This window comes from Capra hircus, chromosome 3 (assembly GCF_001704415.2).
Source record: "Capra hircus breed San Clemente chromosome 3, ASM170441v1, whole genome shotgun sequence".
NCBI classification, from domain to species: Eukaryota; Metazoa; Chordata; class Mammalia; order Artiodactyla; family Bovidae; genus Capra; species Capra hircus.
In genome coordinates, this window is record NC_030810.1 from 101,878,463 (window position 1) to 101,905,371 (window position 26,909).

A 26,909-nucleotide genomic window follows, 5' to 3' on the forward strand; every position below is an offset into this window, starting at 1 on the left:
TTGCCCAGTTTGACCAGGATCAAATCTTGAGTTTTGCAAAGGCTGAATTTAAATGCTTATGCAATATCCAAGGGAGATGCTCAGTGTATCTGAAGCTCAGGAGAGAGATCTGAACTGATGAAGTGACTGAAATCTTCAACATACAGACAGTGGTTGAAACAAAGAGTGTTAATGAAATTACTGAGGGGAATGCATGAAGTGAGATGAGAATCCCAGAGAATATCAAGCTTTAAGTAATGCACAGAGGAAGAGGAACTTGAAATAATCCTTAGAGGAAATAGCTGGACCAGTAGGAGGAAAACCAAGAGAGGGTAATGTCACTGGATCCAATAAAACAGTCTCAAGTAACAGTGTGGACGATCCTTACCTCCAGAGCATTTCCAAACTCTTCTTGGAGAAGTTTCTTAAGTCCTGTCTTATTCAGCCTCTGACCATCTCCATCACTCTTTGCATCAGAGAGGAAAGCATCAATGATACTGACGATGCTTCTCAGAAGACGGTGAGTCATCTTGTTTAGCCAACTGGGGTGCACCTGGAGTAGGACAAAGGATTCCCAACTTGGTTCATATTCTTGAATTGCTATAACCTCTTCTTCCTCCATATCTTGGAAGCAGATTACAGTGTAAAGATTTGACCTATTTGTAATTTCAGATGTATAGCTGGCTTTGGGAATTTGTGAAATTTGGCATTTTTAGTTTGTATTGGTTTGGTCAAAAAGTTCATTTGGATTATTCCATAGGATGTTACAGAAAAACCCAAACAAACTTTTTTGCCAACCCAATATTTCACTTGCAATGATAATGCTTTTACTATGATCCCTAAACAGAAGAGGACAGAAACTGAACAGGATCCCTTGGCCCAGTAGCCATGAATAAATTGCATAGAAGTCACCTGGAATGAAGATATACAACTTCTGCTTCCAGCCCCTGTGGATGGTGCTAATGGAAGGGCTGTCAACACTGTACTGCCTGACCCAGGAAGTAAAAAGCAGATCAAGAGAATCATCTGCATTAAATTATCTATTTCTTTGTACTTAATCCTATTATGATACATATCACATTGTATATTAATTGCTGTTTCTTATCTCACTCCTATAGAAATTGGGGTCTGTGAGGACCAGGACCATATCATATCTACTTCATGTTTATCTTAGTGCCTAGAATATATACCCTTTCATGCATCACAGCCTTGTCATAGTGAAGGGGTTTGTGTAACTCAGTAAAGCTATTAGCCAGGCCATCCAAGATGGACATATTATTTGTTCAACAAAATGTGGTCCATTGGAGGAAAGAATGGAAAACCATTCCAGTATTCTTGCCACAAGAACCCCATGAACAGTATGAAAAAGCAAAAAGATATGGAGGATGAGCCCCCAGGTCAGAAGGTGTTTAATATGCTACTGGGGAAGAGTGGAAGACAATCACTAAAAGCTCCAGAAAGAATGAAGCAGCTGGGCCAAAGTGGAAATGATGCTCAGTTGTGCATGTGTCTGGTGGTGAAAGTAAAGTCTGATGCTGTAAAGAACAATAGTGCATAGGAAGCTGGGATTTTAAGTCCGTGAATCAAGGTAAATTGGATGTGGTCAAGCAGGAGATAAATAGAGTGCGCATTGACATCTTAGGAATCATTGAACTAAAATGGATGGGAATGGGAAAATTTAATTCAGATGACTGTTTTATCTACTACTATGGGCAAGAATCTCCTAGAAAATATGGAGTAGCCCTCAGAGTTAGCAAGAGTTTGAAATGGAGTACTTGAGTGCAATCTCAGAAACAACAGAGTGATCTCAATTTGTTTCCAAGGCAAACCATTCAACATCACAATAATCCAAATCTGTGCCCCAACCACTGATGCTGAAGAAGCTGAAGTTGAATGGCTCTATGAAGACCTACAAGACTTTCTAGACCTTCTAGAACTAACACCAAAAAATGATGTCCTTTTCATCATAGGGGATTGGAATACAAAAAGTAGGAAGTCAAGAGATACCTGGACTAACAGGCAAGTTTGGCCTTGGAGTACAAAATGAAGCAGGGCAGAGGCTAACAGAGTTTTGCCAAGAGAACACACTGGTGATAGCAAACACCCTTTGCAACAACACAAGTGATGGCTCTACACATGGACATCACCAGATGGTTAACACCAAAATCAGATTGATTATATTCTTTGTAGCTAAAGATGGAGAAGCTCTATAGAGTCAGCAAAAGCAAGACTTGGAGCTGATTGCAGCTCAGATCATGAGCTCCTTATTGCAAAATTCAGGCTTAAATTGAAGAAAGTAGGGAAAATCATCAGATCATTCAGGTATGACCTAAATCAAATCCTTTATGATTTTACAGTGGAAGTGACAAATAGATTCAATGGATTAGATCTGGTAGACAGATTGCCTGAAGAAGTATGGATGAAGGTTTATAACATTGCACAGGAGATGGTGACCGAAACCATCCTCAAGAAAAAGAAATTGAGGAGGCTTCACAAATAGCTGAGGAAAGAAGAGAAGTGAAAGGCAAGGGAGAAAGGGAAAAATATGTCCACTCACCTAGAGCCAGACATCCTGGAATGTGAAGCCTAGTGGGCCTTAGAAAGCGTTCCTACAAACAAAGCTAGTGGAGGTGATGGAATTCCAGTTTCAAATCCTAAAAGATAATGCTGTTGAAGTGCTGTACTCAATATGCCAGCAAATTTGGAAAATTCAGCAGTAGCCACAGGATTGGAAAAGGTCAGTTTTCATTCCAATCCCAAAGAAGGGCAATGCCAAAGAATTTCAAACTGTGGTACAATTGGGCTCATTTCATATGCTAGCAAGGTAATGCTCAAAATCCTTCAAGCTAGGCTTCAGCAATGCACAGACCAAGAACTTCCAGGTGTACAAGCTGGGTTTCGAAGAGTCAGAAGAACCAGAGATCAAATTGCCAACATTTGTTGTCTCATGGAGAAAGCAAGGGAGTTTCAGAAAAACATCCACTTCAGCTTCATTGACTAAAGCCTTTGACTGTGTGGATCACAACAAACTGGAAATTTCTTAAAAAGATGGGAATACCAGACTACCTTACCTGTCTTCTGAGAAACCTGTATGCTGGTCAAGAAGTAACAGAACCAGACTTGGAACAAATGACTGGTTCAAAATTGGGAAAGGAGTACAAAGCAGTATACTGTCACTCTGCTTATTTAACTTATATGTGGAGTGTATCATGCAAAATGCCAGGCTGCATGAACCACAAGCTGGAATCAAGATTGCTGGGAGAAGTATTAACAAACTCAGATATGCACATGATATCAGTCTAATGTCAGAAAGTGAAGAGGAACTAAAGAGCCTCTTGATGAGGGTTAAAGAAGAGAGGCTTAAAACTCAACATTCAAAAAACTAAGATCATGGTGTCCAGGCCTATCACTTCATGGCAGACAGAAGGGGAAAATGTGGAGGCACTGACAGTTATTTTTTGGGCTCCAAAATTTCTAGGCTTCCCTGATGGTTCAGATGGTAAAGAATCTGCCTGCAATGCAGGAGACCTAGGTTTGATACCTGGGTCAGGAAGATTCCCTGGAGAAGGGAATGGCAACCCACCGCAGTATTCTTGCCTGGAGAATTCTACAGACAGAGGAAACTGGTGGGCTACAGTCCATGGAGTGGTAAGGAGTTGGACATCACTGACTGACTAACACTTTCACTTACAAAATCACTGCAGATGGTGACTGCAGCTGTGAAATTAGAAGATGCTTGCTCCTTGGCAGAAAAGCTATGACAAACATAGAGTATTAAAAAGCAGAGACATCACTTAGCCAACAGAGGTCTATGTAGTCAAAGCTATGGTTTTTCCAGTAGTCATGTACGGATGTGAGAGTTGGACCGCAAATAAGGCTGAGCGTTAAAGATTTGATGCCTTTGAATTGTGGTGCTAGAGAAGAGTCTTGAAAGTCCCTTGGACAGCAAGGAGATTTAACCACTCAATCCTAAAGGAAATCAGTCCTGAATATTCACTGGACAGACTTATGCTGAAGCTGAAGCTCTAGTATTTTGGCCACCTGATGTGAAAAGCTGACTCACTGGGAAAGTCCCTGATGCTGGGAAAGATTGAAGGCAAAAGGAGAAGGGGGCAGCAGAAGATGAGATGGTTAGATAGCATCACTGACTCAATGGACATGAATCTAAGCAAATTCCAGGAGATAGTAAAGGACAGGAGAGCTTGGTGTGCTGCAGTCCTTGGGGTTGTAAAGAGTCAGATATGACTTAGCAACTGAACAACAACCACAGAACATAGTAGAAGTTCAATAAGTGTTCTACGAATGAATATATAAACAGATGAATAATTCCTAGTTTAAGGCATTTTTTGACTAGGTCTTTGGTTCCTACACTTTGGTGTACTTTAAATTCACCAATAGGAGGGACTTTCCTGCTGGGCCAGTGGCTATGACTCCAAACTCCCAGTGCAGGGAACTGGGGTTGGATCCCTGGCCAGGGAACTAGATCCCATAACTAAGACCCGACACAGTCAAATTTAAAAGAAACCATCACCAGGGGGGACCTTTAGAGACATAAAGACTCCAGGTCTTCCCTCCAAAAATAGGGACTCAGTAGGTAAGTAGGGGGACCCTGGAGTCTACGTTTAAACTGTTCCTGGCTGACTCTGATGCAACTTCAAGAGTCAATGACTACCTCAGCTCTGAGGTCCTTTGGCAGCCAGAAGATTTTATGATAGCCATAGTGATAAATTAACCATTTCAACAAGCATTTGTTAACTATTTCTTTTGTGCCACTGCTGTGGTGTGTTCTAGAAATAATCTAGAGATTAATAAGAAACAGTTTCTTTTCTCAGGGGACGCAGTGGCTAGAAGAGGAGAAATAGGGTTGTCACATTCAAGCCCAATAGTGGTCACCAAGCGATGATTGGAGATCAAGATAGGTACTGTCCATCAGATGTCACCCTTCTTGAAGACAATAGAGGAATATTCTTAAAATATTAGCTCTTTAGCAGAGTACACTAAGATTTTGTCCCTCTCATTCTAATAAGAACATGTCTTTGCTGGCAGTGTCATAGAATTCTCCAGAAAGGCAAAACTACAACAGCACAGTCTGTCTATGTGAGAGTACCAAGAAAAGGAAACTCTTAGAAAAACAGAAGTAGATTTTTTTCTTGAAGGACTTACCTGAGTTGCCAAGAGAGATGGAGGACTCAGGCTGAGAGCTTGTGATACTGGGTTTAGGGATCCCAGTGCTTATATAGGGGTTTTTAATCGCACCTTTTAGCTAGACGTCTTTTGCAGACAACGCCCCAGGTGTATAATGGACTGATTCATGGCCAGCCAAACCCCATTCCACCTGTTTCTTCTCCAGCGGGCCTTTTATCTCAGCATTTCCTTGAACACCACTCCTGTTTTGCATTCTCTCTCCTGAGGGACAGCTCCATCTCACACCCACTGTGTGACCAGAGCCTCATCAGAATGTGCTGTCAATATGCTGAACTGGTCTCCAGAAAAACCCTGTGAGTCAACAGTGGCTTCATCTCCTGATGAAATAAAATATATGCGTTCTTAATATGAACCATTTCAGTCCCAAACAAGGTCTCTTGCACAGTTTGCAACAGCACATTTGATTTGGCTTTGTTGAGACTGAAGTGTCCGATTACATTCGAGGCTTGCTGCCATGTGGTGATTAAACACAAATACTGTCTGTCTTAACTCCCACCCGGCCTCTTCCCTATGCTGCTGACTCTGCTCCTCACGACCCCACTCTTTGTGTTCATCTGCCATCAAGGCATAAGGTGGACTAAAGAGAATACACTTATTTTTGATGATCATAGCAGCATAATGTTGGACCCAGGAGAGAATCTGTGAGCTACAGTATTGGTGGTCTGTTGCGCCTTTGCTGCTTTTATGGAATTTTGCAAACCTGGGACCCTTTTCTTTAGGTTCTATTCACTTTAACTTGGAGAAGCAAATGGCAACCCACTCCAGTATTCTTGCCTGGAAAATCCCATGAACAGAGGAGCCTGGCAGGCTACAGTCCATGGGGTCTCAAACAGTCGGACACTGCTGAGCACACAACCTCACTCATTCACTTTAATGATCATAAGCCTGGAAGGAAGGATTTTTTTCATTATTATTAAAAACTGTTTTCAATTTCACCAGCTTATAAATTACTGCTTAATTTCTAAAGAAATTATGTATAGGTGGATGTACTCTCATAGAATCTTTTATGACAATAAAAAAATTTCTGCTTATCTTTATTGCAGAAATTTTGTAGACTTAGAAACAGCTAGTCTTCATTAGTCTTAAGAGCTGCAAGGTGTGTGTGTGTGTGTGTGTGTGTGTGTGTGTGTGTGTGTGTGCTCAGTCACACCCAACTCTTTGTGACCCCATGGACTGTAGCCCACCAGGCTCCTCTGTCCAAGGGGTTATCCTGGCAAGAATACTGGAGTGGATTGCCATCTTCTCCTCCAGAGGATCTTCCCAACCTAGGGACTGAACCTGCATCTCCTGCGGCTCCTGCATTGATAGATGGATTCTTTACTACTGAGCCACCTGGGAAGCCCAACAACCACAAGGTAAACTGCATTAAAGAAACCTCTGTCTTGTGGATATGATAGGCTGATAAGAACTATAAAATCAGTTAAAGTAAGTACAGGTGAATTTATTTTCCAGGGAACATAATAGTTCCTTTTTTGTTAGCTACACTGTGATATTGAGAATAGCGCCAAGAGCAGACACTTTCATCTCCATTTCACAGAAGGACATACTGAGAACACAAGAGGTTGTATTTTACGTTTCCCACAGTAACATAATGAATCACAGACCTAGACCCCAAATTGTTTTACCTCCAGTTTGGTCTGTTTAAGTCACTTATATGACTTCCTGTGTTGTGTGTAATAAAGACATTTTGAGTTTTTTCACAAAGTCTGTAGCAAAAACATGAAATGTCAGTTCTACTCAGCTTCTCCCTTGAATATGGCCTGTTCAGTTTAGCTCAGTTGCTCAGTTATGTTCGACTCTTTGTGACCCCATGGACTACAGCATGCCAGGCTTCCCTGTCCAGCACCACCTCCCAGAGCTTGCTCAAACTCATGTCCATTGAGTTGGTGATGACGTTGAACCATCTCATCCTCCTGCCTTCAATCTTTCCCAGCATCAGCCATTAGGGTCTTTTCCAATGAGTCGGTGGCCAAGGTACTGGAGCTTCAGCTTCAGCATCAGTCCTTCCAATGAATAGTCAGCACTGATTTCCTTTAAGGATTGACTAGCTTGATCTCCTTGCAGGTGAATATGCCTGCAGCTCTGGGGAATTTGGGGGCTTTCCTGGTGGCTCAGGGACTTCCCAGGTGGCATTAGTGGTAAAGAACCCACCTGCCAACGCGGGAGACATAAAGAGATGTGGGTTTGATCTCTGGATTAAGAAGATCCCCTGCAGGAGGGCAGGGCACTCCAGTATTCTTGCCTGGAGAATCCATGGGCAGAGGAGCCTGTCAGGCTATAGGCCATAGCATCGCAAAGAGTAGGACTTGACTGAATGACTAAGCATGCACACACTGGGCAATTTATTACTGGGAATGCTGAAAGTATACTTTTTTATTAAAGCAAAATAAAGCAAAACAAAAAAGGTTTTTGTAAAGAGGCGTTCCAGATACTTGACTCAATAATATTTCATTATTTTTGAATGTGTGTAGGTATGGGCTGAGGTGTTTCTTGGCTACTGAAGGTGGATGAGGGGGTGGCTGGACACCCCCCCAGCCTCACACACGCCACGTTCCCCACATGACTATGGAGAAGCTGCTGACCCTGTGTGTGTAAAGGGCAGGGATCTGCCAAGCGTGCTTCCTGTGGCCATGAGTTACCATTGTTGAGGTGATTAATAACAGTAATACAAATAATTCTTGCTTTTGAAGGAACTTCCTTGTGTAAATGTCTTCCCACCCTCTTGGCAAGTCTGCCGTTGGCAGCCAGGCATGCTGCCTCTGGGTTTTGTGTGTGGTCTTGGGGCTGCTGGTGCTGCCGCGTATGCTCTAACCGCCTTTGCTTCTGCGTTTGGATTATTTTATGCCTGGCGTTGTCTCTCTCTCTTTTTTTAATGGAAATTCTGGGAAGCGGATTCATTTATTTATTGGCTGTGTCCTAACCAGGGATCGAAACCCTGTTCCATGCATTGGAAGACAGGTTTTTATTTATTTATTTCAAAAAATTTTTATTTTTTTAATTGGTGGAAAATGGCTTTACAAGTTCACACTGGTTTCTGTCCTACAAGAATGAGAATCAGTTGTAATTATATATATACATTCTTCCCTCCTGAACCTCTTTCCCCTCCCTCTATCCTACCCCTTTAGGTCATCACAGAGTGCCGGGCTGGCTCCCTATGTTACTGAGCAACTTCCCACTAACTATTTTACACGTGGTGGTGTATATATGTCAATGCCACTTTCTCAATTCGTTCCACCCTCATCGTCCCCTGCTGTGTCCACAAATCTGTTCTCTACTAGTTTCATTAGTACCGTTTTTCTAGATTCCATATATATGTGTTAATATACTATATTTGTTTTTTCTTTTTCTGACTTGCTTCACTCTAAGAGGCTCTGCGTTCATCTATCTCACTACAACTGACTCAAACTAGTTCCTTTTTATGGCTGAGTAATATTCCATTGTGTATATATGTATCACAGCTTCTTAATCCATTCATCTGTCGATGGACATCTAGGTTGCTTCCATGTCCTGGCTATTGTAAATATTACTGCAATGAACAATAGTATACGTGTGTCTTTTAGAACTGTGGTTTCCTCAGGGCTTCCCTGGTGGCTCAGATGGTAAAGAATCTGCCTGCCACGTGGGAAGACCCAGTTTTAGTCTCTGTGTCAGGAAGATCGTTTAGAGAAGGAAATGACTACCCATTCCAATATTCTTGCTGGAGAATTCCATGGACAGAGAAGCTTGGCAGGCTACAGTCTATGGGGTCACAAAGAGTCGGACATGACTGAGTGACTAACACTAATCGGGGTGTATCCTCAGCAGTGGGATTGCTGGGCCATATGGTAGATTTAGTCCTAGTTTTTAAAGGAATCTCCATACTGTTTTCAATAAGGGCTGTATCAGTTTACATTCCCACCAACAGTGTAAGAAGGTTCCCTCTTTTCTCCACATCCTCTCCAGCCCTTATTGTTTGTAGATTTTTTGATGTTGGCTGTTCTGACCAGTTTGAGGTGATACCTCATTGTGGTTTTGATTTGCATTTATCTAATAATGAGCGATGTTGAGCATCTTTTCATGTGTTTATTTACCGTCTGTATGTTTCCTTTAGAGAAATGTCTGTTTAGGCCTTCGCCCATTTTTTGATTAGATTGTTTGTTTTTCTGATATTGAGATGTATGAACTGCTTATATATTTTGGAGAGTAACTGTTTGCCAGTTGCTTCACTTGCAATTATTTTCTCCCATTCTGAGGGTTGTCTTTTCATTTCGTTTATAGTTTGCTGTGCTAAAGCTTTTAAGTTTTATTAGGTCCCTTTTGTTTATTTTTGTTTTTATTTCCATTAATCTCAGAAGTGGGTCAGACAGAATCTTGCTGTGATTTATGTCAAAGAGTGTACTGTGGGTGGCAGATTCTTAGTCACTGGGCCATCAAGGAAGTCCCTGCCTGGAGTCTTCTTGCTTTCCTCCTTCTCCATCTTTCTCATACTCTGGTGGTCTCTTCTCTGTCTTCCTTTTGGCTTCCCTTCCTTTCAACCTTTCAATCTTTTTCTGTTTTTTTTTTTTTTTTTTTGTTGTTGTTGTTGTTCCTCTCCTTTCTTATCTTCTGTCTCTTCCATCTCCCCATTCCCACCTTATTCACTCCAGAATATTTGAAATCTCCATTCATGTTGGTCTTCTCTTTCATCCTCTTGATCAAAAATTTATTATTTTCTATCAGGGAAAATAAAAGCAAAGCACATTGTTAACTGACATGTCCGGTTCTTGCTATCAGAAGGGACAGTGACATTTACTGAGTGCTCACTCTGCCAGCCCCAGGGGGATAGACAGCCCGTCACACAGCAGGGGAGCTGGTCTTCAGCCCAGGACTGCTTCCTGCCAGGGTCCGTGCTCCTCCCATTCTACCCCACCCTGCCTCTATGGAGACAACATATTTTGACCCCAAGTCCATTGTCCGATGGTGAAAGCATAGCTCTTTCTGTGACAGCCTTATGGTGATATGGTCATGCCCCCTGGCACTGAGATCTCTAAATGCCTCCTGGGACCCTAGGGCCCATTCTAACCTTGCCTGCTATGCTATGCCAGACAACTTAGGCAACCTCTTGAAGCTCAGCAGCAAGATCAAGTGGTCATCACTTCCTGGGTGTGTCCCTAGGGTACCTTGCGGCTCAAGGGAATGCTGTATTGTGGTGTGGTTTAAGCTCCTCTGAGGAAAAGCTCATACAAATCCCAGTTATTATGTTAAATACAGGGTTTGGCATGATGAAATGTGAAGCTTTTGTTCTATCTAAATGAGGCTCCTTTAAATACACTTGGGCCAGTAATTACAGAATTTAAGACTTCCCCAAAGATGTTCACGATTAGGAATGAACTTGGAGAATGAGGGGGATGCCAAGATTCCTGATGTGCACTTGCTCAGCTGAGTCAAACGTTTCTTGATCAGAAAATGGAAAAGCCAGAAAATCCTTGTCCTTGTGTCTTTCTTGATAGAAGATCATAAACTCAGTGACCAAACAATAGGTACATTTAGCCGACTTTCCTTATGTTGTTGTTCAGGCGCTAAGTCGTGTCTGACTCTTTGCAACCACATGGATGATGGCACGCCAGACTCCTCTGTTCTCCACTATCCCCCAGAGTTTGCTCAAATTCACGTCCACTGAGTCGGTGATGCTATCTAACCATCTCACCCTCTGTTGCCCCCATCTCCCTTTGCCTTCAGTCCTTCCCAGAATTAGGGTCTTTTCCGATGAGTCAGCTCTTCCCATCAGGTGGCCAAAGTACTGGATTTTCAGCTTCAACATCAGTCCTTCCACTGAATATTCAGGGTTGATTTCCTTTAGGACTGACTGGTTTGATCTTCTTGCAGTCCAAGGGACTCTCAAGAGTCTTCTCCAGCACCACAATGTGAAAGCATCACTTCTTCAGTGCTCAGCCTTCTTTATGATCCAACTCTCACATCTGTACATGTCTACTGGAAAAACCATAGCTTTGATTATACAGACCTTTGGCAAAGTGATGTCTCTGCTTTTTAGTACTCTTCTTATATTTGAGGACCTATTTCTGAAACTATGATTGTGAAGGATTTTAAAACAAATAGTAATGGGTATGATTTTCTTTCTCATGGTTTAAACATGTTGATGTCATTGCAGATCTCAAAGTAAATCTTTTTGTTCATAAACAACATAAATTTATTTCTGACAGTTCTAGAGGCTGCGAAGTCTTAAGATCAAGAAATGGGCAGATTTGGTGTCTGGTGAGGACTTGCTTCCTGGTTCTTGGATGGCCATTTTCTTGCCCTGTCCTCACATGGTGGAAGGCTCAAAGTAATTTTTATTTAAATACAATGTATGAATTCTTGATTCTTGAAAACATTAAAACATTACTTATTCATTCTAAGACTTATTTGAAAGTACCATTCCTCCTGGTCCTACTTCTCCCTTCTCAGGGGTAAAAACTGTGATCAGTTTGGTGTTTTTCTTTCAGATATATATATATATATATATATATATATATATATATATGCGCATACATATATATATATATGTATGCCTGTTCATCTTTATGGATAGAGGAACCCAAGAAGGATGTGGATACAGGTCTCCACATATTTCCCCCCATGGTTTAGCCTTGTCTCCTGAAGCAGATTGTATGCTTCCTGAACCAGAAACTATATCTTCTGTTTGATCTGACTCCCTCTCCCTGCAAGCCTATTCGGTAGTGTGAGAGAAATGATTATACAGCGTTTTACTGCAGTAGAGTTAGTTACAAAGTTAGGAACAGACCCAGATTCCTTGTTTCAAAACCACTGCTCCTCACCCAGTGGGAAACTGAACTGTTCTCTCCTGGATTTTGACAATACTTGAAGCTTTACGCTTGATCCAAAGGAATTAGCATACATTCAGTCTCTCTGCAAAGAACTGAAGCATTGTGATGAAAAGAGCCTTTGTGTTGCCTCTTCACCTGCCTTATGCCACACCATCCATGCCTCTCGGTGTTCTCATGTTCTGCTTTCCCGGAAGGAGTTGTCCCTTCAGAGGTGGTAGTACCTAGTCAGCTGATCTCAGCTTGGGCTCTGAAACCTTCCTCAGTTTCTCCTTCGTGGTTTATAGAGAGCAGAGGAAAATCTTTGTGATGTTTCATGGAAGTTTCAGGAACAGCCTTAACATTTTTGGGACCCTCATTGCTCCTATAGGCAATATGTGCCACCAAACACATATGGGGAGAAGGCAATGGCAACCCACTCTAGTACTCTTGCCTGGAAAATTCCATGGAAGGAGGAGCCTGGTGGGCTGCAATCCATAGGGTCTCTAAGTCGGACATGACTGAGCAACTTCACTTACACTTTTCACTTTCATGCATTGGAGAAGGAAATGGCAACCCACTCCAGTGTTCTTGCCTGGAGAATCCCAGGAACGGGGGAGCCTGGTGGGCTGCCGTCTATGGGGTCGCACAGAGTTGGACACGACTGAAGCGACTTAGCAGCAGCAGCAAACATATGGAAGAATTCTCTTTTCATCAAAACATTCTATATTCTTTCTACTTTTTTTTCTTTTCCCAAGCAGTGCCTGGGAGGAGCCCCTCTCGGGTCCCAGTGGAGATGACTGCTGGGGCTGCTACTCCTGCCTGCGTGCTTTCTGGGAAGCTCCCGAGAAATAAGGCTTGAGTCTGGTTCTCATCACAGGCCCCTGCCCACCATTCAAACTTCTCTCATGTTTACTCACATCTGAAAACTTTAAAAATTTAATTTTTTTATTGGAGTATAATCAGTATTCTTGCCTGGAGAATCCCATGGACAGAGGAGCCTGGGAGGCTGCAGGCCATGGGGTTGCAAGAGTTGGACGTGACTTAGTGACTAAACCACCACCATAATTGCTTTGCAATGTTGTATTAGTTTCTGCTGTACAACAAAGTGAATTGGTTGTGTGTATGTTAGCTGCTCGGTCGTGTCTGGCTCTTTGCAACCCTATGGACTGTAGCCTCTCAGGCTCCTCTGTCCGTGGAATTCTCCAGGCAAGAATACTGGAGTGAGTTGCCATTTTCTTTTCTAAGGAATTTTTCAATCCAGGGATCGAACCTGGGTCTCCTGCATTGCAGGTGGATTCTTTACCATCTGAGCTACCAGAGAAGCCCTGGAAATCAAGATATTTTCCAGGCAAGAACACTGGAGTGGGTTGCCATGCCCTCCTCCTGGGGAAACTTCCTAACCCAGGGATCAAACCCAGGTCTCCCGCATTGCAGGCTGATTCTTTACCATCTGAGCCACCAGGGAAGCTGTATGTATACATATATTCCCTCCCTCTTGAGCCTTCCTCCCACCCTCTCCATCCCACCCCTTTAGGTCATCACAGAGCACCCTGTCCTATACAGCAGCTTACCACTAATGCTTTACACATTGCATCTGGAATCTGACTGACTTCACACACGAGGCTCTCAGGGCTACACATGCTCCCTGCGCTCTTCCCTGCCTCCCAGCCTTTGTTCATGGTGCTCCCTTTGACCTGAGAGCATGAGCTGACTTTCCTTCTGCCTGAACTCCATTTTCTCCCTGGGACCATTCCCTGGTGATATGGTTGATTGAGACTGCACTGCCTTTGGCCTCATCTCCTGCTGTGTCTAGTATTGCTCTCTCTTCCTGCCCAATTGCCTTCTTTGTTGTTCCTTGAACATGCTAGGCAAGCCCATCTCAGGGCCTTAGCATGTACTGTTCCCTCCACTGGAATTCTCTTCCCCTAGTGACCAAGCTGCTTCCCTTCCTCACCTCCTGCAACTCCCGCCCCCCAACCCCCTGCTTATGACAGCACTCTCATTTTTCCTGCCCACTCCCCCACTCTGCTCTCTACTCTCCCTAGCACTGATCCCATCTAACATACTATATAGTTGCTTATTTATTTTCTATTTTTCTGCCTAGAATATAGGCTCCGTGAAGGCATGACTTGGTCTGTTTTGTTCCTAACACCCAGAAAGTGCCTACTAGGTTGTAGACACATGCAGCAGATATTTATTGAGTGAATAAATTAGTGATTCTTTTTTCCCTCTTATTAAAGACATTATTCTGTAAAAACCAGTGTTATGTGAGATCGAAAAATCTGGGGTTAAATAGAAAAAATATGGCTAGGGGTTTCTGATTACATGAGGCAAATCTAACTATGACAGTGCTTTTAAACATCATAATCTTGCCCTTGTTAATAATGTCTATACAAGTTGTCTGTGTTGTGTGTAGCCAGGCCTGTGCTAAGGCACTTGGCAAAAATTGAATGATGATGCGTTATCTGGACCTTCATCACTGCATATTTTCTAGCTGTTTCCTGAGTACATCTTATCTCCTGAATTATATTGTCAGCTTCTTGGGTATAGAAGTCAAATTTTGTTGTTCTTAATGACTCAACACTTGAAATGGTGTTGAATTCCATCACTAATTATTCATTTGTTTTTCCATACTCTTTTGTTCCACAGAAGGATTGAAAGTTGCTGAATGCAGAGCCATAGTGTGTAGTCAACAACTGCTTATTGACTGACTGATCAGGATTGCAGCTACTGGTGGCGTTAAATTGACCCTAAGAACAGAATGGATTTAGCTGTTGGAAGTTGCATTTGGGTCCTTTATGTGAAATTCAGGCTCCTGCTTGAAGCAGTGTGACATCTCTGACTGATGTCTCAGTGTCCTAGGATCTTCCTTCCTCCATCCTAATCTAAGTTTTGATAAACATATTCCTGTTACTGAGTGATTGTAAAATTGGAAATATATATCACTGTATATAAACCAGAGTATGTCTTTTTTCTCTATTTATAATCTTTGAGAGAAAATTATTCTTCCCTTTTAAGTGTATTTATTTATGTATAGCCTCTTCAGTTCAGTTCAGTCACTCAGTCGTGTCTAACTCTTTGCGACCCCATGAATCGCAGTACAACAGGCCTCCCTGTCTGTCACCAACTCCCGGAGTCCACCCAAACCCATGTCCATCAAGTCGGTGATGCCATTCAACCATCTCATTCTCTGTCGTCCCCTTCTCCTTCTGCCCCAACTCTCTCCCAGCATCAGGGTCTTTTCCAATGAGTCAACTCTTCGCATCAGGTGGCCAAAGTACTGGAGTTTCAGCTTCAGCATCAGTCCTTCCAATGAACACCCAGGACTGATCTCCTTTAGGATGGACTGGTTGGATCTCCTTGCAGTTCAAGGGACTCTTAAGAGTCTTCTCCAACACCACAGTTCAAAAGCATCAATTCTTCAGCGCTCAGCTGAAGAATTTCTTTACAGTGCAACTCTCACATCCATACATGACCACTGGAAAAACCATAGCCTTGACTAGACAGACCTTTGTTGGCAAAGTAATTTCTGCTTTTTAATATGCTCTCTAGGTTGGTCATAACTTTCCTTCCAAGGAGTAAGCATCTTTTAATTTCATGGTTGCAATCACCATCTGCAGTGATTTTGGAGCCCCCCAAAATAAAGTCTGACACTGTTTCCACTGTTTCCTCAGATAGATTTAAAGCTGTTTGTAATAAAACACATAAAGAATAAACTAGTAATTTTTTAAAGTAGAAAATTAGAACTAATGAAAAGGAAGAATTCAAAGACACCAACAGTGCAATTGCTGTTATTATACTTGAGTTTTTCTGGTGTCAGTTCCAAAATATGGTCTTCATGATTGTAAAGTAAACTGTCATCCACTGTCAAAAACTGTCAGTCATTTTATGAGAAAATAAAGCATTTCTTAGATTTAAATTCTAAAAAAAATACATCTCATGTGGGACTTTATAAAGGTGTTCACTTCATGATGAAATGGACAAAATTCTCAACTGCGTTTTGACAACCAAAGCAGTGATTTTTTTTTCCACGTGTCTGTTTCTTGCAGTTTTGACCAAAATTGAGGATGTGAGTGGGAGTTATTATTTGATGGGTATTAAAAAATTGGGCATGTGGCTTTAAAACATAACTCAGTGAGGGCAATTCTGAGCATAGACAAATGTGGTCTCCTTATATGGCCTTCTTGGGATTTAGCTCAGGCCAGGGGTAGAATTTGTGTTAACTGAGGAGTGGGAATTAGTGCTTCTTACACAGTTGACCAGGAAGAAGGCTGAGCACTGAAGAATTGATGCTTTTGAACTGTAGTGCTGGAGAAGACTCTTGAGAGTCCCTTGGGCTGTAGGAGATCCAACTAGTCCATCCTAAAGGAAATCAACCCTGAATATTCATTGGAAGGACTGATGTTGGAGCTAAAGCTCCAATACTTTGGCTACCTGATACAAAGAGTCAATTCATTGGAAAAGATTATGATGCTGGGAAAGATTGAGGGCAGGAGGAGAAGGGGGAAACAGAGGATGAGATGGGTTAGATGAAATCACTGACTCAATGGACATGAGTTTGAACAAACTCTGGGAGATAGTGAAGAACAGGGAAGCCTGGCATGCTTCAGTCCATGGGGTTGCAAAGAGTTGGACACGACTGAGTGACTGAACAATAACACAATGATCTGCCAACATCATTGCTGGCTGGAGTGTCCTGGATGAGCCCAGCATGCTGGTTCTTGGCAATGCTAAGAATGGTGGGGCGTCATACTCTACAAACCGGAGGGCAGATGTTAGGCAGGATGATGTTACCATAAAACAAGGTGCCAAAGCCATCTTCTCACCTGGGTAGAGACCACACGTCTCTACAGGGAGATGGTCTGTAAGGGCACTTTTCTCTTAATTAGTAGAATCCTTGAGCTACTGCAGTCTGTCATCAGTGTCAGGATGACTGAAAGCAGCGTCCGCTTTCATGTGGATCAGTGGGACAAGTAGAATGGGTATTAGACTTAATTACAAGATGATTCTGACTGGTTTTGGGAAACTGGCTCTTCTCTATTGAAGGCTTTGTTCCGGACCACTATTCAAGGCTTGGGCACCTTCAGTGGATCCTTAATTCCTGGCAGTACCTAGGTGCAGTCATGACTCAGCACGGTGTGTCTTGGGGTGGTGCTGAATCTTTAGGTTACTCTGTGTTTTGATTTGTGTACCATTTAGATTTATGGGTTCAGACCTGAATGGTCTCCCAGGGATTTAACAATGAAGTAAGCTGATGTATTCTGTGCCTCATCAGTTCAATCGCTCAGTCGTGTCTGACTCTTTGCGACCCCATGGACTGCAGCACGCCAGGCTTCCCTGTCCTTTACCAACTCCCAGAGCTTGCTCAAACTCATGTCCTCAGTGATGCCATCCAACCCTCTCATCCTCTGTCATCCCCTTCTCCTCCTGCCCTCAATCTTTCCCACATCAGGGTCTTTTCCAATGAGTCAGTTCTTCACATCAGGTGGCCAAAGTATTGGAGTTTTAGCCTCAGCATCAGTCCTTCCAATGAATATTCAGGACTGATTTTCTCTAACATTGACTGGTTTGATCTCCTTGCAGTCCACCAGCCTCTCAAGAGTCTTGTCCAACATCGCAGTTCCAAAGCATCAATTCTTTGGTGCTCAGCTTTCTTTATAGTCCAACTCTCATATCCATACATGATTACTGGAAAAACTGTAGCTTTGACTAGACGGACCTTTGTTGGGAAAGTAATGTCTCTGCTTTTTAATATGCTGTTTAGGCTGGTCATAGCTTTTCTTCCAAGGAGCAAGCGTCTTTCAATTTCTTGGCTGCAGTCACCATCTGCAGTGATTTTTGCCCCCCAAAATAGAGTCTCTCACTGTTTCCATTGTTTCCTTATCTATTTGCCATGAAGTGATGGGACTATTGGAGAAGGCAATGGCACCCCACTCCGTACTCTTGCCTGGAAAATCCCATGGATGGAGGAGCCTGGTAGGCTGCAGTCCATGGGGTCGCTAAGAGTCGGACACGACTGAGCAACTTCACTTTGACTTTTCACTTTCATGCATTGGAGAAGGATATGGCAACCCACTCCAGTATTCTTGCCTAGAGAATCCCAGGGATGGGGGAGCCTGGTGGGCTGCCGTCTATGGGGTTGCACAGAGTCGGACACGACTGAAGCGACTTAGCAGCAGCAGCGGCAGATGGAACTATGGCATGCCGTGATCTTAGTTTCCTGAATGTTGAGTTTTAAGCCAACTTTTTCACCCTCCTCTTTTATTTTCATCAAGAGGCTCTTTAGTTCTTTGCTTTCTGCCATAAGGGTAGTATCATCTGCATATCTGAGGTTATTGATATTTTTCCCAGCAACCTTGATTCCAGCTTGTGCTTCATCCAGCCTGGCATTTCTCATAAGGTACTCTGCATATAAGTTAAATAAGCAAGGTGACAATATACAGCCTTGATGTATTCCTTTCCCAATTTGCAACCAGTCTGTTGTTCCATGTCCAGTTCTTTTTCTTGACCTGCATACACATTTCTCAGGAGGTAGGATTCTATGCCTAGGGAGCCAAAATCAGAGATTTGGAAGGAGCTCAGGGTGGGAGGTCAGGAAACCAGTGGCAGCTGACATAAGGCCATTGGTCCACATGCACCCCTCCTGTGCCACAGGATGAAGAACCTTGTATCTGTCCTTGCAGGGGACAGATATAGCAGTGGGCCAGATATCATATGATGAACATGCTTAAGCAGAACCAAGGAGTATTCGTTGAGTCTGAAACAGGGGAAGATGGTCCCACACAGGATAATAAGTCCAGCAGAGGCTTGTGGGCTCTTTATCTCTTGGTAACGAAGTGTTTCAAGGCCCAAGGTCTGTTCTTGTGTAGCTGAGTGGAGGTTGAAAGACTGTGTGCCCAAGACTGCCTTTCCTAATAGGAGCTAAGTGACCTTGGAAAAGTCATCATATTTTGCTGGGTCTCACTCATCCTTTCTACAGACTATGAGCTGACCTCTTCGTCTGAGGGTAAGGAATCCCTAGAAAGGAGTTCCTAACCTGTGTGGAGGACTAGTTGGTAAACTTCCTGAGATTTTATGCAACTTAAAAAAAATTTATTTTGCTTCACCAGGTCTTGGTTGCAGCATGTGGGATCTTTAGTTCCAGCATGCCAACTCTCAGTTATGGCATGTGGGATCTAGTTCCCTGACCAGGGATTGAACCCAGGCCCCCTGTGTTGAGAGCCCAGAGTCTCAGGGAAGTCCCTATGCAACATTTTTAACAGAGGCATAAACAGAAGCATGGAGAGGTTAAGTAACTTGCCCAAGAAGATACTGTAAGTAAGTGGCAGACCTAGCGTTGATTGTTACCTGGACACAGTCTGACTCCTGAGTCCATATTCTTAACCACATCCCTTTCTGCCTTTATCCTTCATTTCCTCACTTCTTGAGCTTCCCTGATAGCTCAGTTGGTAAAGAATCTGCCTGCAATGCAGGAGACCCCGGTTCAATTCCTGGGTCAGGAAGATCCGCTGGAGAAGGGATAGGCTACCCACTCCAGTATTCTTGGGCTTCCCTTGTGGCTCAGCTGGCAAAGAATCAGCCTGCAATGTGGGAGACCTGGGTTCGAACCCTGGGTTGGTAATATCCCCTGGAGAAGGGAAAGGCTACCCACTCCAGTATTCTGGCCTGGAGAATTCCATGGACTGTATAGTCCATGGGGTCACAAAGGGTTGGACACGACTGAGCTTCTTTCACTTTCACTTTCCTCACTTCTTAGATACTTCTTTCCTGGTATTTTGAGGAAGAAGTGCTGATTTTTATTGACCTTTCCCATAATAACTAGTAGGAGTAATGTGCCTTGATGGGTATAGACACATTTTCAAGTGCTTTATGGGGAAGACTTGCTGTCCTAGGATTCAGTAATCACTCATGAAGATATGCCACTCTCTCAGAGACCCCTCAATTTAAATTAGTTCTCCCTATTGATTTTTTTCTTATAGCACTCATTGCAGTTTGTAATTATGCATTGTTTTGTGTTAATTTTTAAAATGACTCTCTTCCTCTATCAGACTCTACACTCTCTGAAGTCAAGAATTATGTCTGTTTTGCTCATCATTCTGTACCCTGTATACATAGTTCAGTAGGTGATTAATTATAGACTTGATAGATGAACAAAGTGCCTCCTATGGATTTGGACTACTTTGAGTCCAATGACAAATAGTAAATAATACACATGTATTGAGTATGTACTAATGGCAGGTAGTTTGCTGGGCACTTTCATGCATATTATTCCATGTATGCTTCTCACTGAAGTATAACATCTAAGTCATAAGTGTGTACTTGATGAATTATCACAAGTAGACACTCCCATGTAACCACCACCCAAATCAAGAAATAGAGCATAACCAATGCCTTAGACTGGAGTAGGAAGTGGCAGTCACTCCAATATTCTTGACTAGAAAGTTCCATGGACAGATGAGCCTTGTGGGTTACAGCCATGGGGCCACAAAGAGTTGGACACAACTGTGTTATTGAGCACACACAGTGTCCTAGAAGTTACTCTCTTGCCCATATTCAACGCCTCCCTCCTGTCTAGTAGTACCATTATCCTGACTTCTAATACCTTAGATCAGCTTTCCTACTATTTGAACTTTATGTGAATACAGTCATTTAGTATGAATTTTTTGTGTCTGGCCTTATTTTACTTGACATCATGCTTATAAAATTATTCTACGCTTGGGAATCCTCCTGCACTATTGGTGGGAATATAAATGGTGTAGCCACTGTGGAGAACCATATGGAGGTTCCTTTAAAAACTGAAAATAGAGTGACATGTGACCCAGCAACCCCATTCCTGGGCATGGATTCAGAAAAAGACCAGAACAAATTAAAAAAACAACAACATGCATCCCAATGTTCATGGCAGCGCTATTTAAAATAGCCAAAACATGGAAGCAACCTAGATGTTCATAGACAGATGAATGGATAAAGAAGATGTGGCATATATATATATATATATATATATATATATATGTATATATCAGTTCAGTTCAGTCACTCAGTCGTGTCCGACTCTTTGCGACCCCATGAATCACAGCACGCCAGGCCTCCCTGTCCATCACCAACTCCCGGAGTTCACTCAGACTCACGTCCATCGAGTCCGTGATGCCATGCAGCCATCTCATCCTCTGTCATCCCCTTCTCCTCCTGCCCCCAATCCCTCCCAGCATCAGAGTCTTTTCCAATGAGTCAACTCTTCGCATGAGGTGGCCAAAGTACTGGAGTTTCAGCTTTAGCATCATTCCTTCAGAAGAAATCCCAGGGTTGATCTCCTTCAGAATGGACTGGTTGGATGTCCTTGCAGTCCAAGGGACTCTCAAGAGTCTTCTCCAACACCACAGTTCAAAAGCATCAATTCTTTGGTGCTCAGCTTTCTTCACAGTCCAACTCTCACATCCATACATGACCACAGGAAAAACCATAGCCTTGACTAGATGGACCTTTGTTGGCAAAGTAATGTCTCTGCTTTTGAATATGCTATCTAGGTTGCTCATAACTTTCCTTCCAAGGAGTAAGCATCTTTTAATTTCATGGCTGCAATCACCATCTGCAGTGATTTTGGAGCCCAGAAAAATAAAGTCTGAAACTGTTTCCACCGTTTCCCCATCTATTTCCCATGAAGTGATGGGACCAGATGCCATGATCTTCGTTTTCTGAATGTTGAGCTTTAAGCCAACACTTTAACTCTCCTCTTTCACTTTCATCAAGAGGCTTTTTAGTTCCTCTTGACTTTCTGCCATAAGGGTGGTGTCATCTGCATATATGAGGTTATTGATATTTCTCCCGGCAATCTTGATTCCAGCTTGTGCTTCTTCCAGCCCAGCGTTTCTCATGATGTACTCTGCATATAAGTTAAATAAGCAGGGTGACAATATACAGCCTTGATGTACTCCTTTTCCTATTTGGAACCAGTCTGTTGTTCCATGTCCAGTTCTAACTGTGGCTTCCTGACCTCCATATAGGTTTCTCAAGAGGTAGGTCAGGGGGTCTGGTATTCCCATCTCTTTCAGAATTTTCCACAGTTTATTGTGATCCACACAGTCAAAGGCTTTGGCATAGTCAAGAAAGCAGAAATAGATGTTTTTCTGGAACTCTCTTGCTTTTTTGATGATCCAGCGGATGTTGGCAATTTGATCTCTGGTTCCTCTGCCTTTTCTAAAACCAGCTTGAACATCTGGAAGTTCACGGTTCACATATTTCTGAAGCCTGGCTTGGAGAATTTTGAGCATTCCTTTATTAGCGTGTGAGATGAGTGCGATTGTGCGGTAGTTTGAGCATTCTTTGGCATTGCCTTTCTTTGGGATTGGAATGAAAACGGACCTTTTCCAGTCCTGTGGCCACTGCTGAGTTTTCCAAATTTGCTGGCATATTGAGTGCAGCACTTTCACAGCATCATCTTTCAGGATTTGAAACAGCTCAACTGGAATGCCATCACCTCCACTAGCTTTGTTCGTAGTGATGCTTTCTAAGGCCCACTTGACTTCACATTCCAAGATGTCTGGCTCTAGCTGAGTGATCACACCATCGTGATTATCTTGGTCATGAAGATCTTTTTTGTATAGTTCTTCTGTGTATTCCTGCCACCTCTTCTTAGTATCTTCTGCTTCTGTTAGGTCCATACCATTTCTGTCCTTTATTGAGCCCATCTTTGCATGAAAAGTTCCCTTGGTATCTCTAATTTTATTGAAGAGATCTCTAGTCTTTCCCATTCTGTTCTTTTCCTCTATTTCTTTGCATTGATCGCTGAGGAACACCTTCTTATCTCTCCTTGCTATTCTTTGGAACTCTGCATTCAGATGCTTATATCTTTCCTTTTCTCCTTTGTTTTTCAGTTCTTTTCTTTTCACAGCTATTTGTAAGGCCTCCCCAGGCAGCCATTTTGCTTTTTTGCATTTCTTTTCCATGGGGATGGTCTTGATCCCTGTCTCCTGTACAATGTCACGAACCTCATTCCATAGTTCATCAGGCACTCTATCTATCAGATCTAGCCCCTTAAATCTATTTCTCACTTTCACTGTGTAATCATAAGGGATTTGATTTAGGTCATACCTGAACCACTAGACCATTCATGTATGACCTAAATCAAATCCCATATATATATGTATATATATATAGTGGAATATTACTTAGCCATAAAAAGAATGAAATAATGTGATTTGCAGCAACACGGATAGACCTAGAGCTCATACTGGGTGAAGTAAGTCCCACAGAGAAAGATAAATAGCATATGATATCACTTATATGTGGAATCTAAAGTAATGATACAAGGGAACTTATTTATAAAACAGAAATAGACTTACTAACATAGAAAGCAACCTTATGGCTACCAAAGGGGAAAGAGTGGATAGAGAGAGATTAGGAGTATGGGATTAACAGATAAATACTACTAAATATAAAATAGATACACAACAAGCAATATGGGCTTACTATATAGCACGGGGGATTGTATTCAACATCTTGTAGTAACCTATCATGGAAAATAATCTGAAAAATAATATATGTGTGTATGCTGACTCACTTTGCTGTACACCTGAAACATTGTTAATTAACTATACTTCAATAAAATATATATATTAAAAATATATATATTAAAAATAAACTTAAGAAATTTTGTTGCAATAATTCTTCATTATTGAGGTATAATTGATACATAGCATTATATTTGTTTCATGTATACAACATAATGACTTGATATTTATATATTGTAAAATGACCTGCCTCTTGAGAAACCTGTATGCAGGTCAGGAAGCAACAGTTAGAACTGGACATGAAACAACAGACTGGTTCCAAATAGGAAAAGGAGTACATCAAGGCTGTATATTGTCACTCTGCTTATTTACCTTATATGCAGAGTACATCATGAGAAATGCTGGGTTGGAGGAAGCACAAGCTGGAATCAAGATTGCCGGGAGAAATATCAATAACCTGAGATATGCAGATGACACCACCCTTATGGCAGAAAGTCAAGAGGAACTAAAAAGCCTCTTGATGAAAGTGAAAGAGGAGAGTGGAAAAGTTGGCTTTAAGCTCAACATTCAGAAAACGAAGATCATGGCATCTGGTCCCATCACTTCATGGGAAATAGATGGGGAAACAGTGGAATCAGTGTCTGATTTTGTTTTTTTGGGCTCCAAAATCACTGCAGATGGTGATTGCAGCCATGAAATTAAAAGACGCTTACTCCTTGGAAGGAAAGTTATGACCAACCTAGAGAGCATATTAAAAAGCAGAGACATTCCTTTGCCGACTAAGCTCCGTCTAGTCAAGGCAATGGTTTTTCCAGTAGTCATGTATGGATGTGAGAGTTGGACTGTGAAGAAAGCTGAGCACCAAAGAATTGATGCTTTTGAACTGTGGTGTTGGAGAAGACTCTTGAGAGTCCCTTGGACTGCAAGGAGATCCAACCAGTCCATCCTAAAGGAGATCAGTCCTGGGTGTTCATTGGAAGGACTGATGTTGAAGCTGAAACTCCAGTACTTTGGCCACCTGATGCGAAGAGTTGACTCATTGGAAAAGACCCTGATGCTGGGAAAGATTGAGGACAGGAGGAGAAGGGGATGACAGAGGATGAGAAGGTTGGATGGCATCACCAACTCAATGGACATGGGTTTGGATGGACTCTGGGAGTTGGTGATGGACAGGGAGGCCTGGCATGCTGCGGTTCATGGGGTCGCAAAGAGTTGGACATGACTGAGCGACTGAGCTGAACTGAACTGATCACCATAAGTCCTATCACCATACATAATTACATAATTTTTTTCTTGTGATGAGAACTTTTAAGATATACTATCTAAGCAACTTTCAAATGTGTAATACTGTATTATTAACTATAGTCACTATGTTGCACATTACTGCTGTAGTTCTTTTAGTGTCCTTGCTGTATAATAGTCCTTTATGTGAATATAGTGCAAATTACTGGTTGATTCTTAGTTGGTGGATCTTTGGTTTATCTCTTCTTTGCGGCTGTTATAAATGATGCTACTGTGAATACTTTTGAATTTGCCTTTTGGTGCATTTCTGTTCAGTTGTATACTTGGGATGGAATTACTTGGCCAGAGGGTTTGCATATATTCAGCTTTAGTCAGTATTGCCCTACAGTTCTCCAGAATGATTGTTATATTTATTTATGCTCCTGCTACTGATGTGAGAATTCTAGTTGCTCTGTCTTTCTGCATGCGCTTGGTATCATCACTTTTTAATCTCAGACATTGGCATGTGTGAGTGGTTTTCACTGTGGTTTAACCTGGTACTCTTCCCTGGTGGCTCAGACAGTAAAGCATCTGCCTGCAATGCGGGAGACCCAGGTTCGATCCCTGAATGGGGAAGATCCCCTGGAGAAGGAAATGGCAACCCACTCCAGTACTCTTGCCTGGAAGATTACATGGACAGAGGAGCCTTGTAGGCTACAGTCCATGGGGTTGGCAAAGAGTTGGACACGACTGAGTTATTTCACTCCACTTCTACCTGGTACTCTAGTGAGATTCAGTACCTTTTCAATGGCTTTTTTGATATCTTCTTTTCTGAAGTAACTGTTTACATTTTGCACCGTTTTTTAGAAAAGAAATTAGGTTGTTTGCTGCTTATTGACAAAATTCTACTCTTTTTTTTTTTTTTAAATCCCTCACAACAGCTCTGTGAGTTGGCATAATGACATCTTCCAGGCAGATACTGAGGTCAAGGGATTGAATATCTTGTCCAAGGACACATGGACTATTAGAGTATAAGAATTCTTCTTTATGTCCAGTGGCTTCTAATTTATTTAGTTAGGGAACTAACACTCGGAGAACAATTAATAATACTAGCCAGTAAGTATTAAAATATTAATCTGGGTCTTGCAGGCCATGAGTGATACAGTGGTTAAAGGATCAGTGGCAGAGGTAAGGTTTAGTCTAGGACTTTAAGGACAGGTGTGATTGAGGAATAGAGAGAAAATGAATATGTGTTTCAGGAAAGGTAAACCACAGCAGCAGAGGCATGGAGACAGAAATAGTAATATGACCAGCGCCTTGCCTTTGATTTTAAAAATTAACTAACTTTTACATTAATTAAATGTAATGTAATGCTACAGCCTGCCAGGCGCCTCTATTCATGGAATTCTCCAGGAAAGAATACTGGAGTGGGTAGCCGTCCCTTCTCCAGGGGATCTTCCCAACCCAGAGATCAAACCCAGCTCTCCTGCTTTGCAGGCAGACTCCTTACCATCTGAGCCACCAGGGGAGCCCAATTATAATTAGTTAATTTTATTGAAGTATAGTTGATTCGCAAAGTTTAAGGTATATAGCAAAGTGATCCAGTTATACGTATATTCTTTTTCATATTTTTTCCATTATAGGTTATTATAAGATACTGAATATAGTTCCCTTTGTTATATAGTAATTCCTTGTTGTTTATCTATTTTATATATATATTATATATGATATATATAATATATATATATATATTGTGTATCTTAGTCCCAAATTCCAAATTTATCTGTCCCCTCTTTCCTCATTGGTAACCATAAATTTGTTTTCTACATCTGAGTCTATTCTGTTTTGTAAGTAAATTCATCTGTATAACTTTTTTTTAGATTCCATATATAAGTGATATCACATGATATTTGTCTTTGTGTGGCTTACTTCACTTAGACACCTTGCCTTTGAATAATTCTTTGTAGGACTTTATAATTTACTTATCTTATGCAGGACTGTATCTTTCATGAGGGCAGGACCCATGCCTGTTCCATTCACCAGGGTTTAAGGAAGACTCTATTGAGATACTATAGTGGAAGTGTACTGCCTGGAAGGCAAGCCAGGTTACTGGGGAGTGGTTGGCAATCTCAAGGATTATATCTTGTGAGCACTTGCATAGATTGGGTTGGAGTGCAGTCAAATCTGAACACGGTGAACTGAGACTTACCAGTGT

At 42.0% G+C, this 26,909-nt stretch overlaps 1 long non-coding RNA gene across 1 annotated transcript; it reads right to left on the bottom strand.

Annotated features, from left to right (window-relative positions):
• On the bottom strand, window positions 367-5,262 carry LOC108635595. Its single transcript, XR_001917872.1, has 2 exons — window positions 5,143-5,262; window positions 367-532 (listed from the first exon to the last, which is right to left on the bottom strand). It is a non-coding gene; the product is annotated as an uncharacterized LOC108635595 (long non-coding RNA).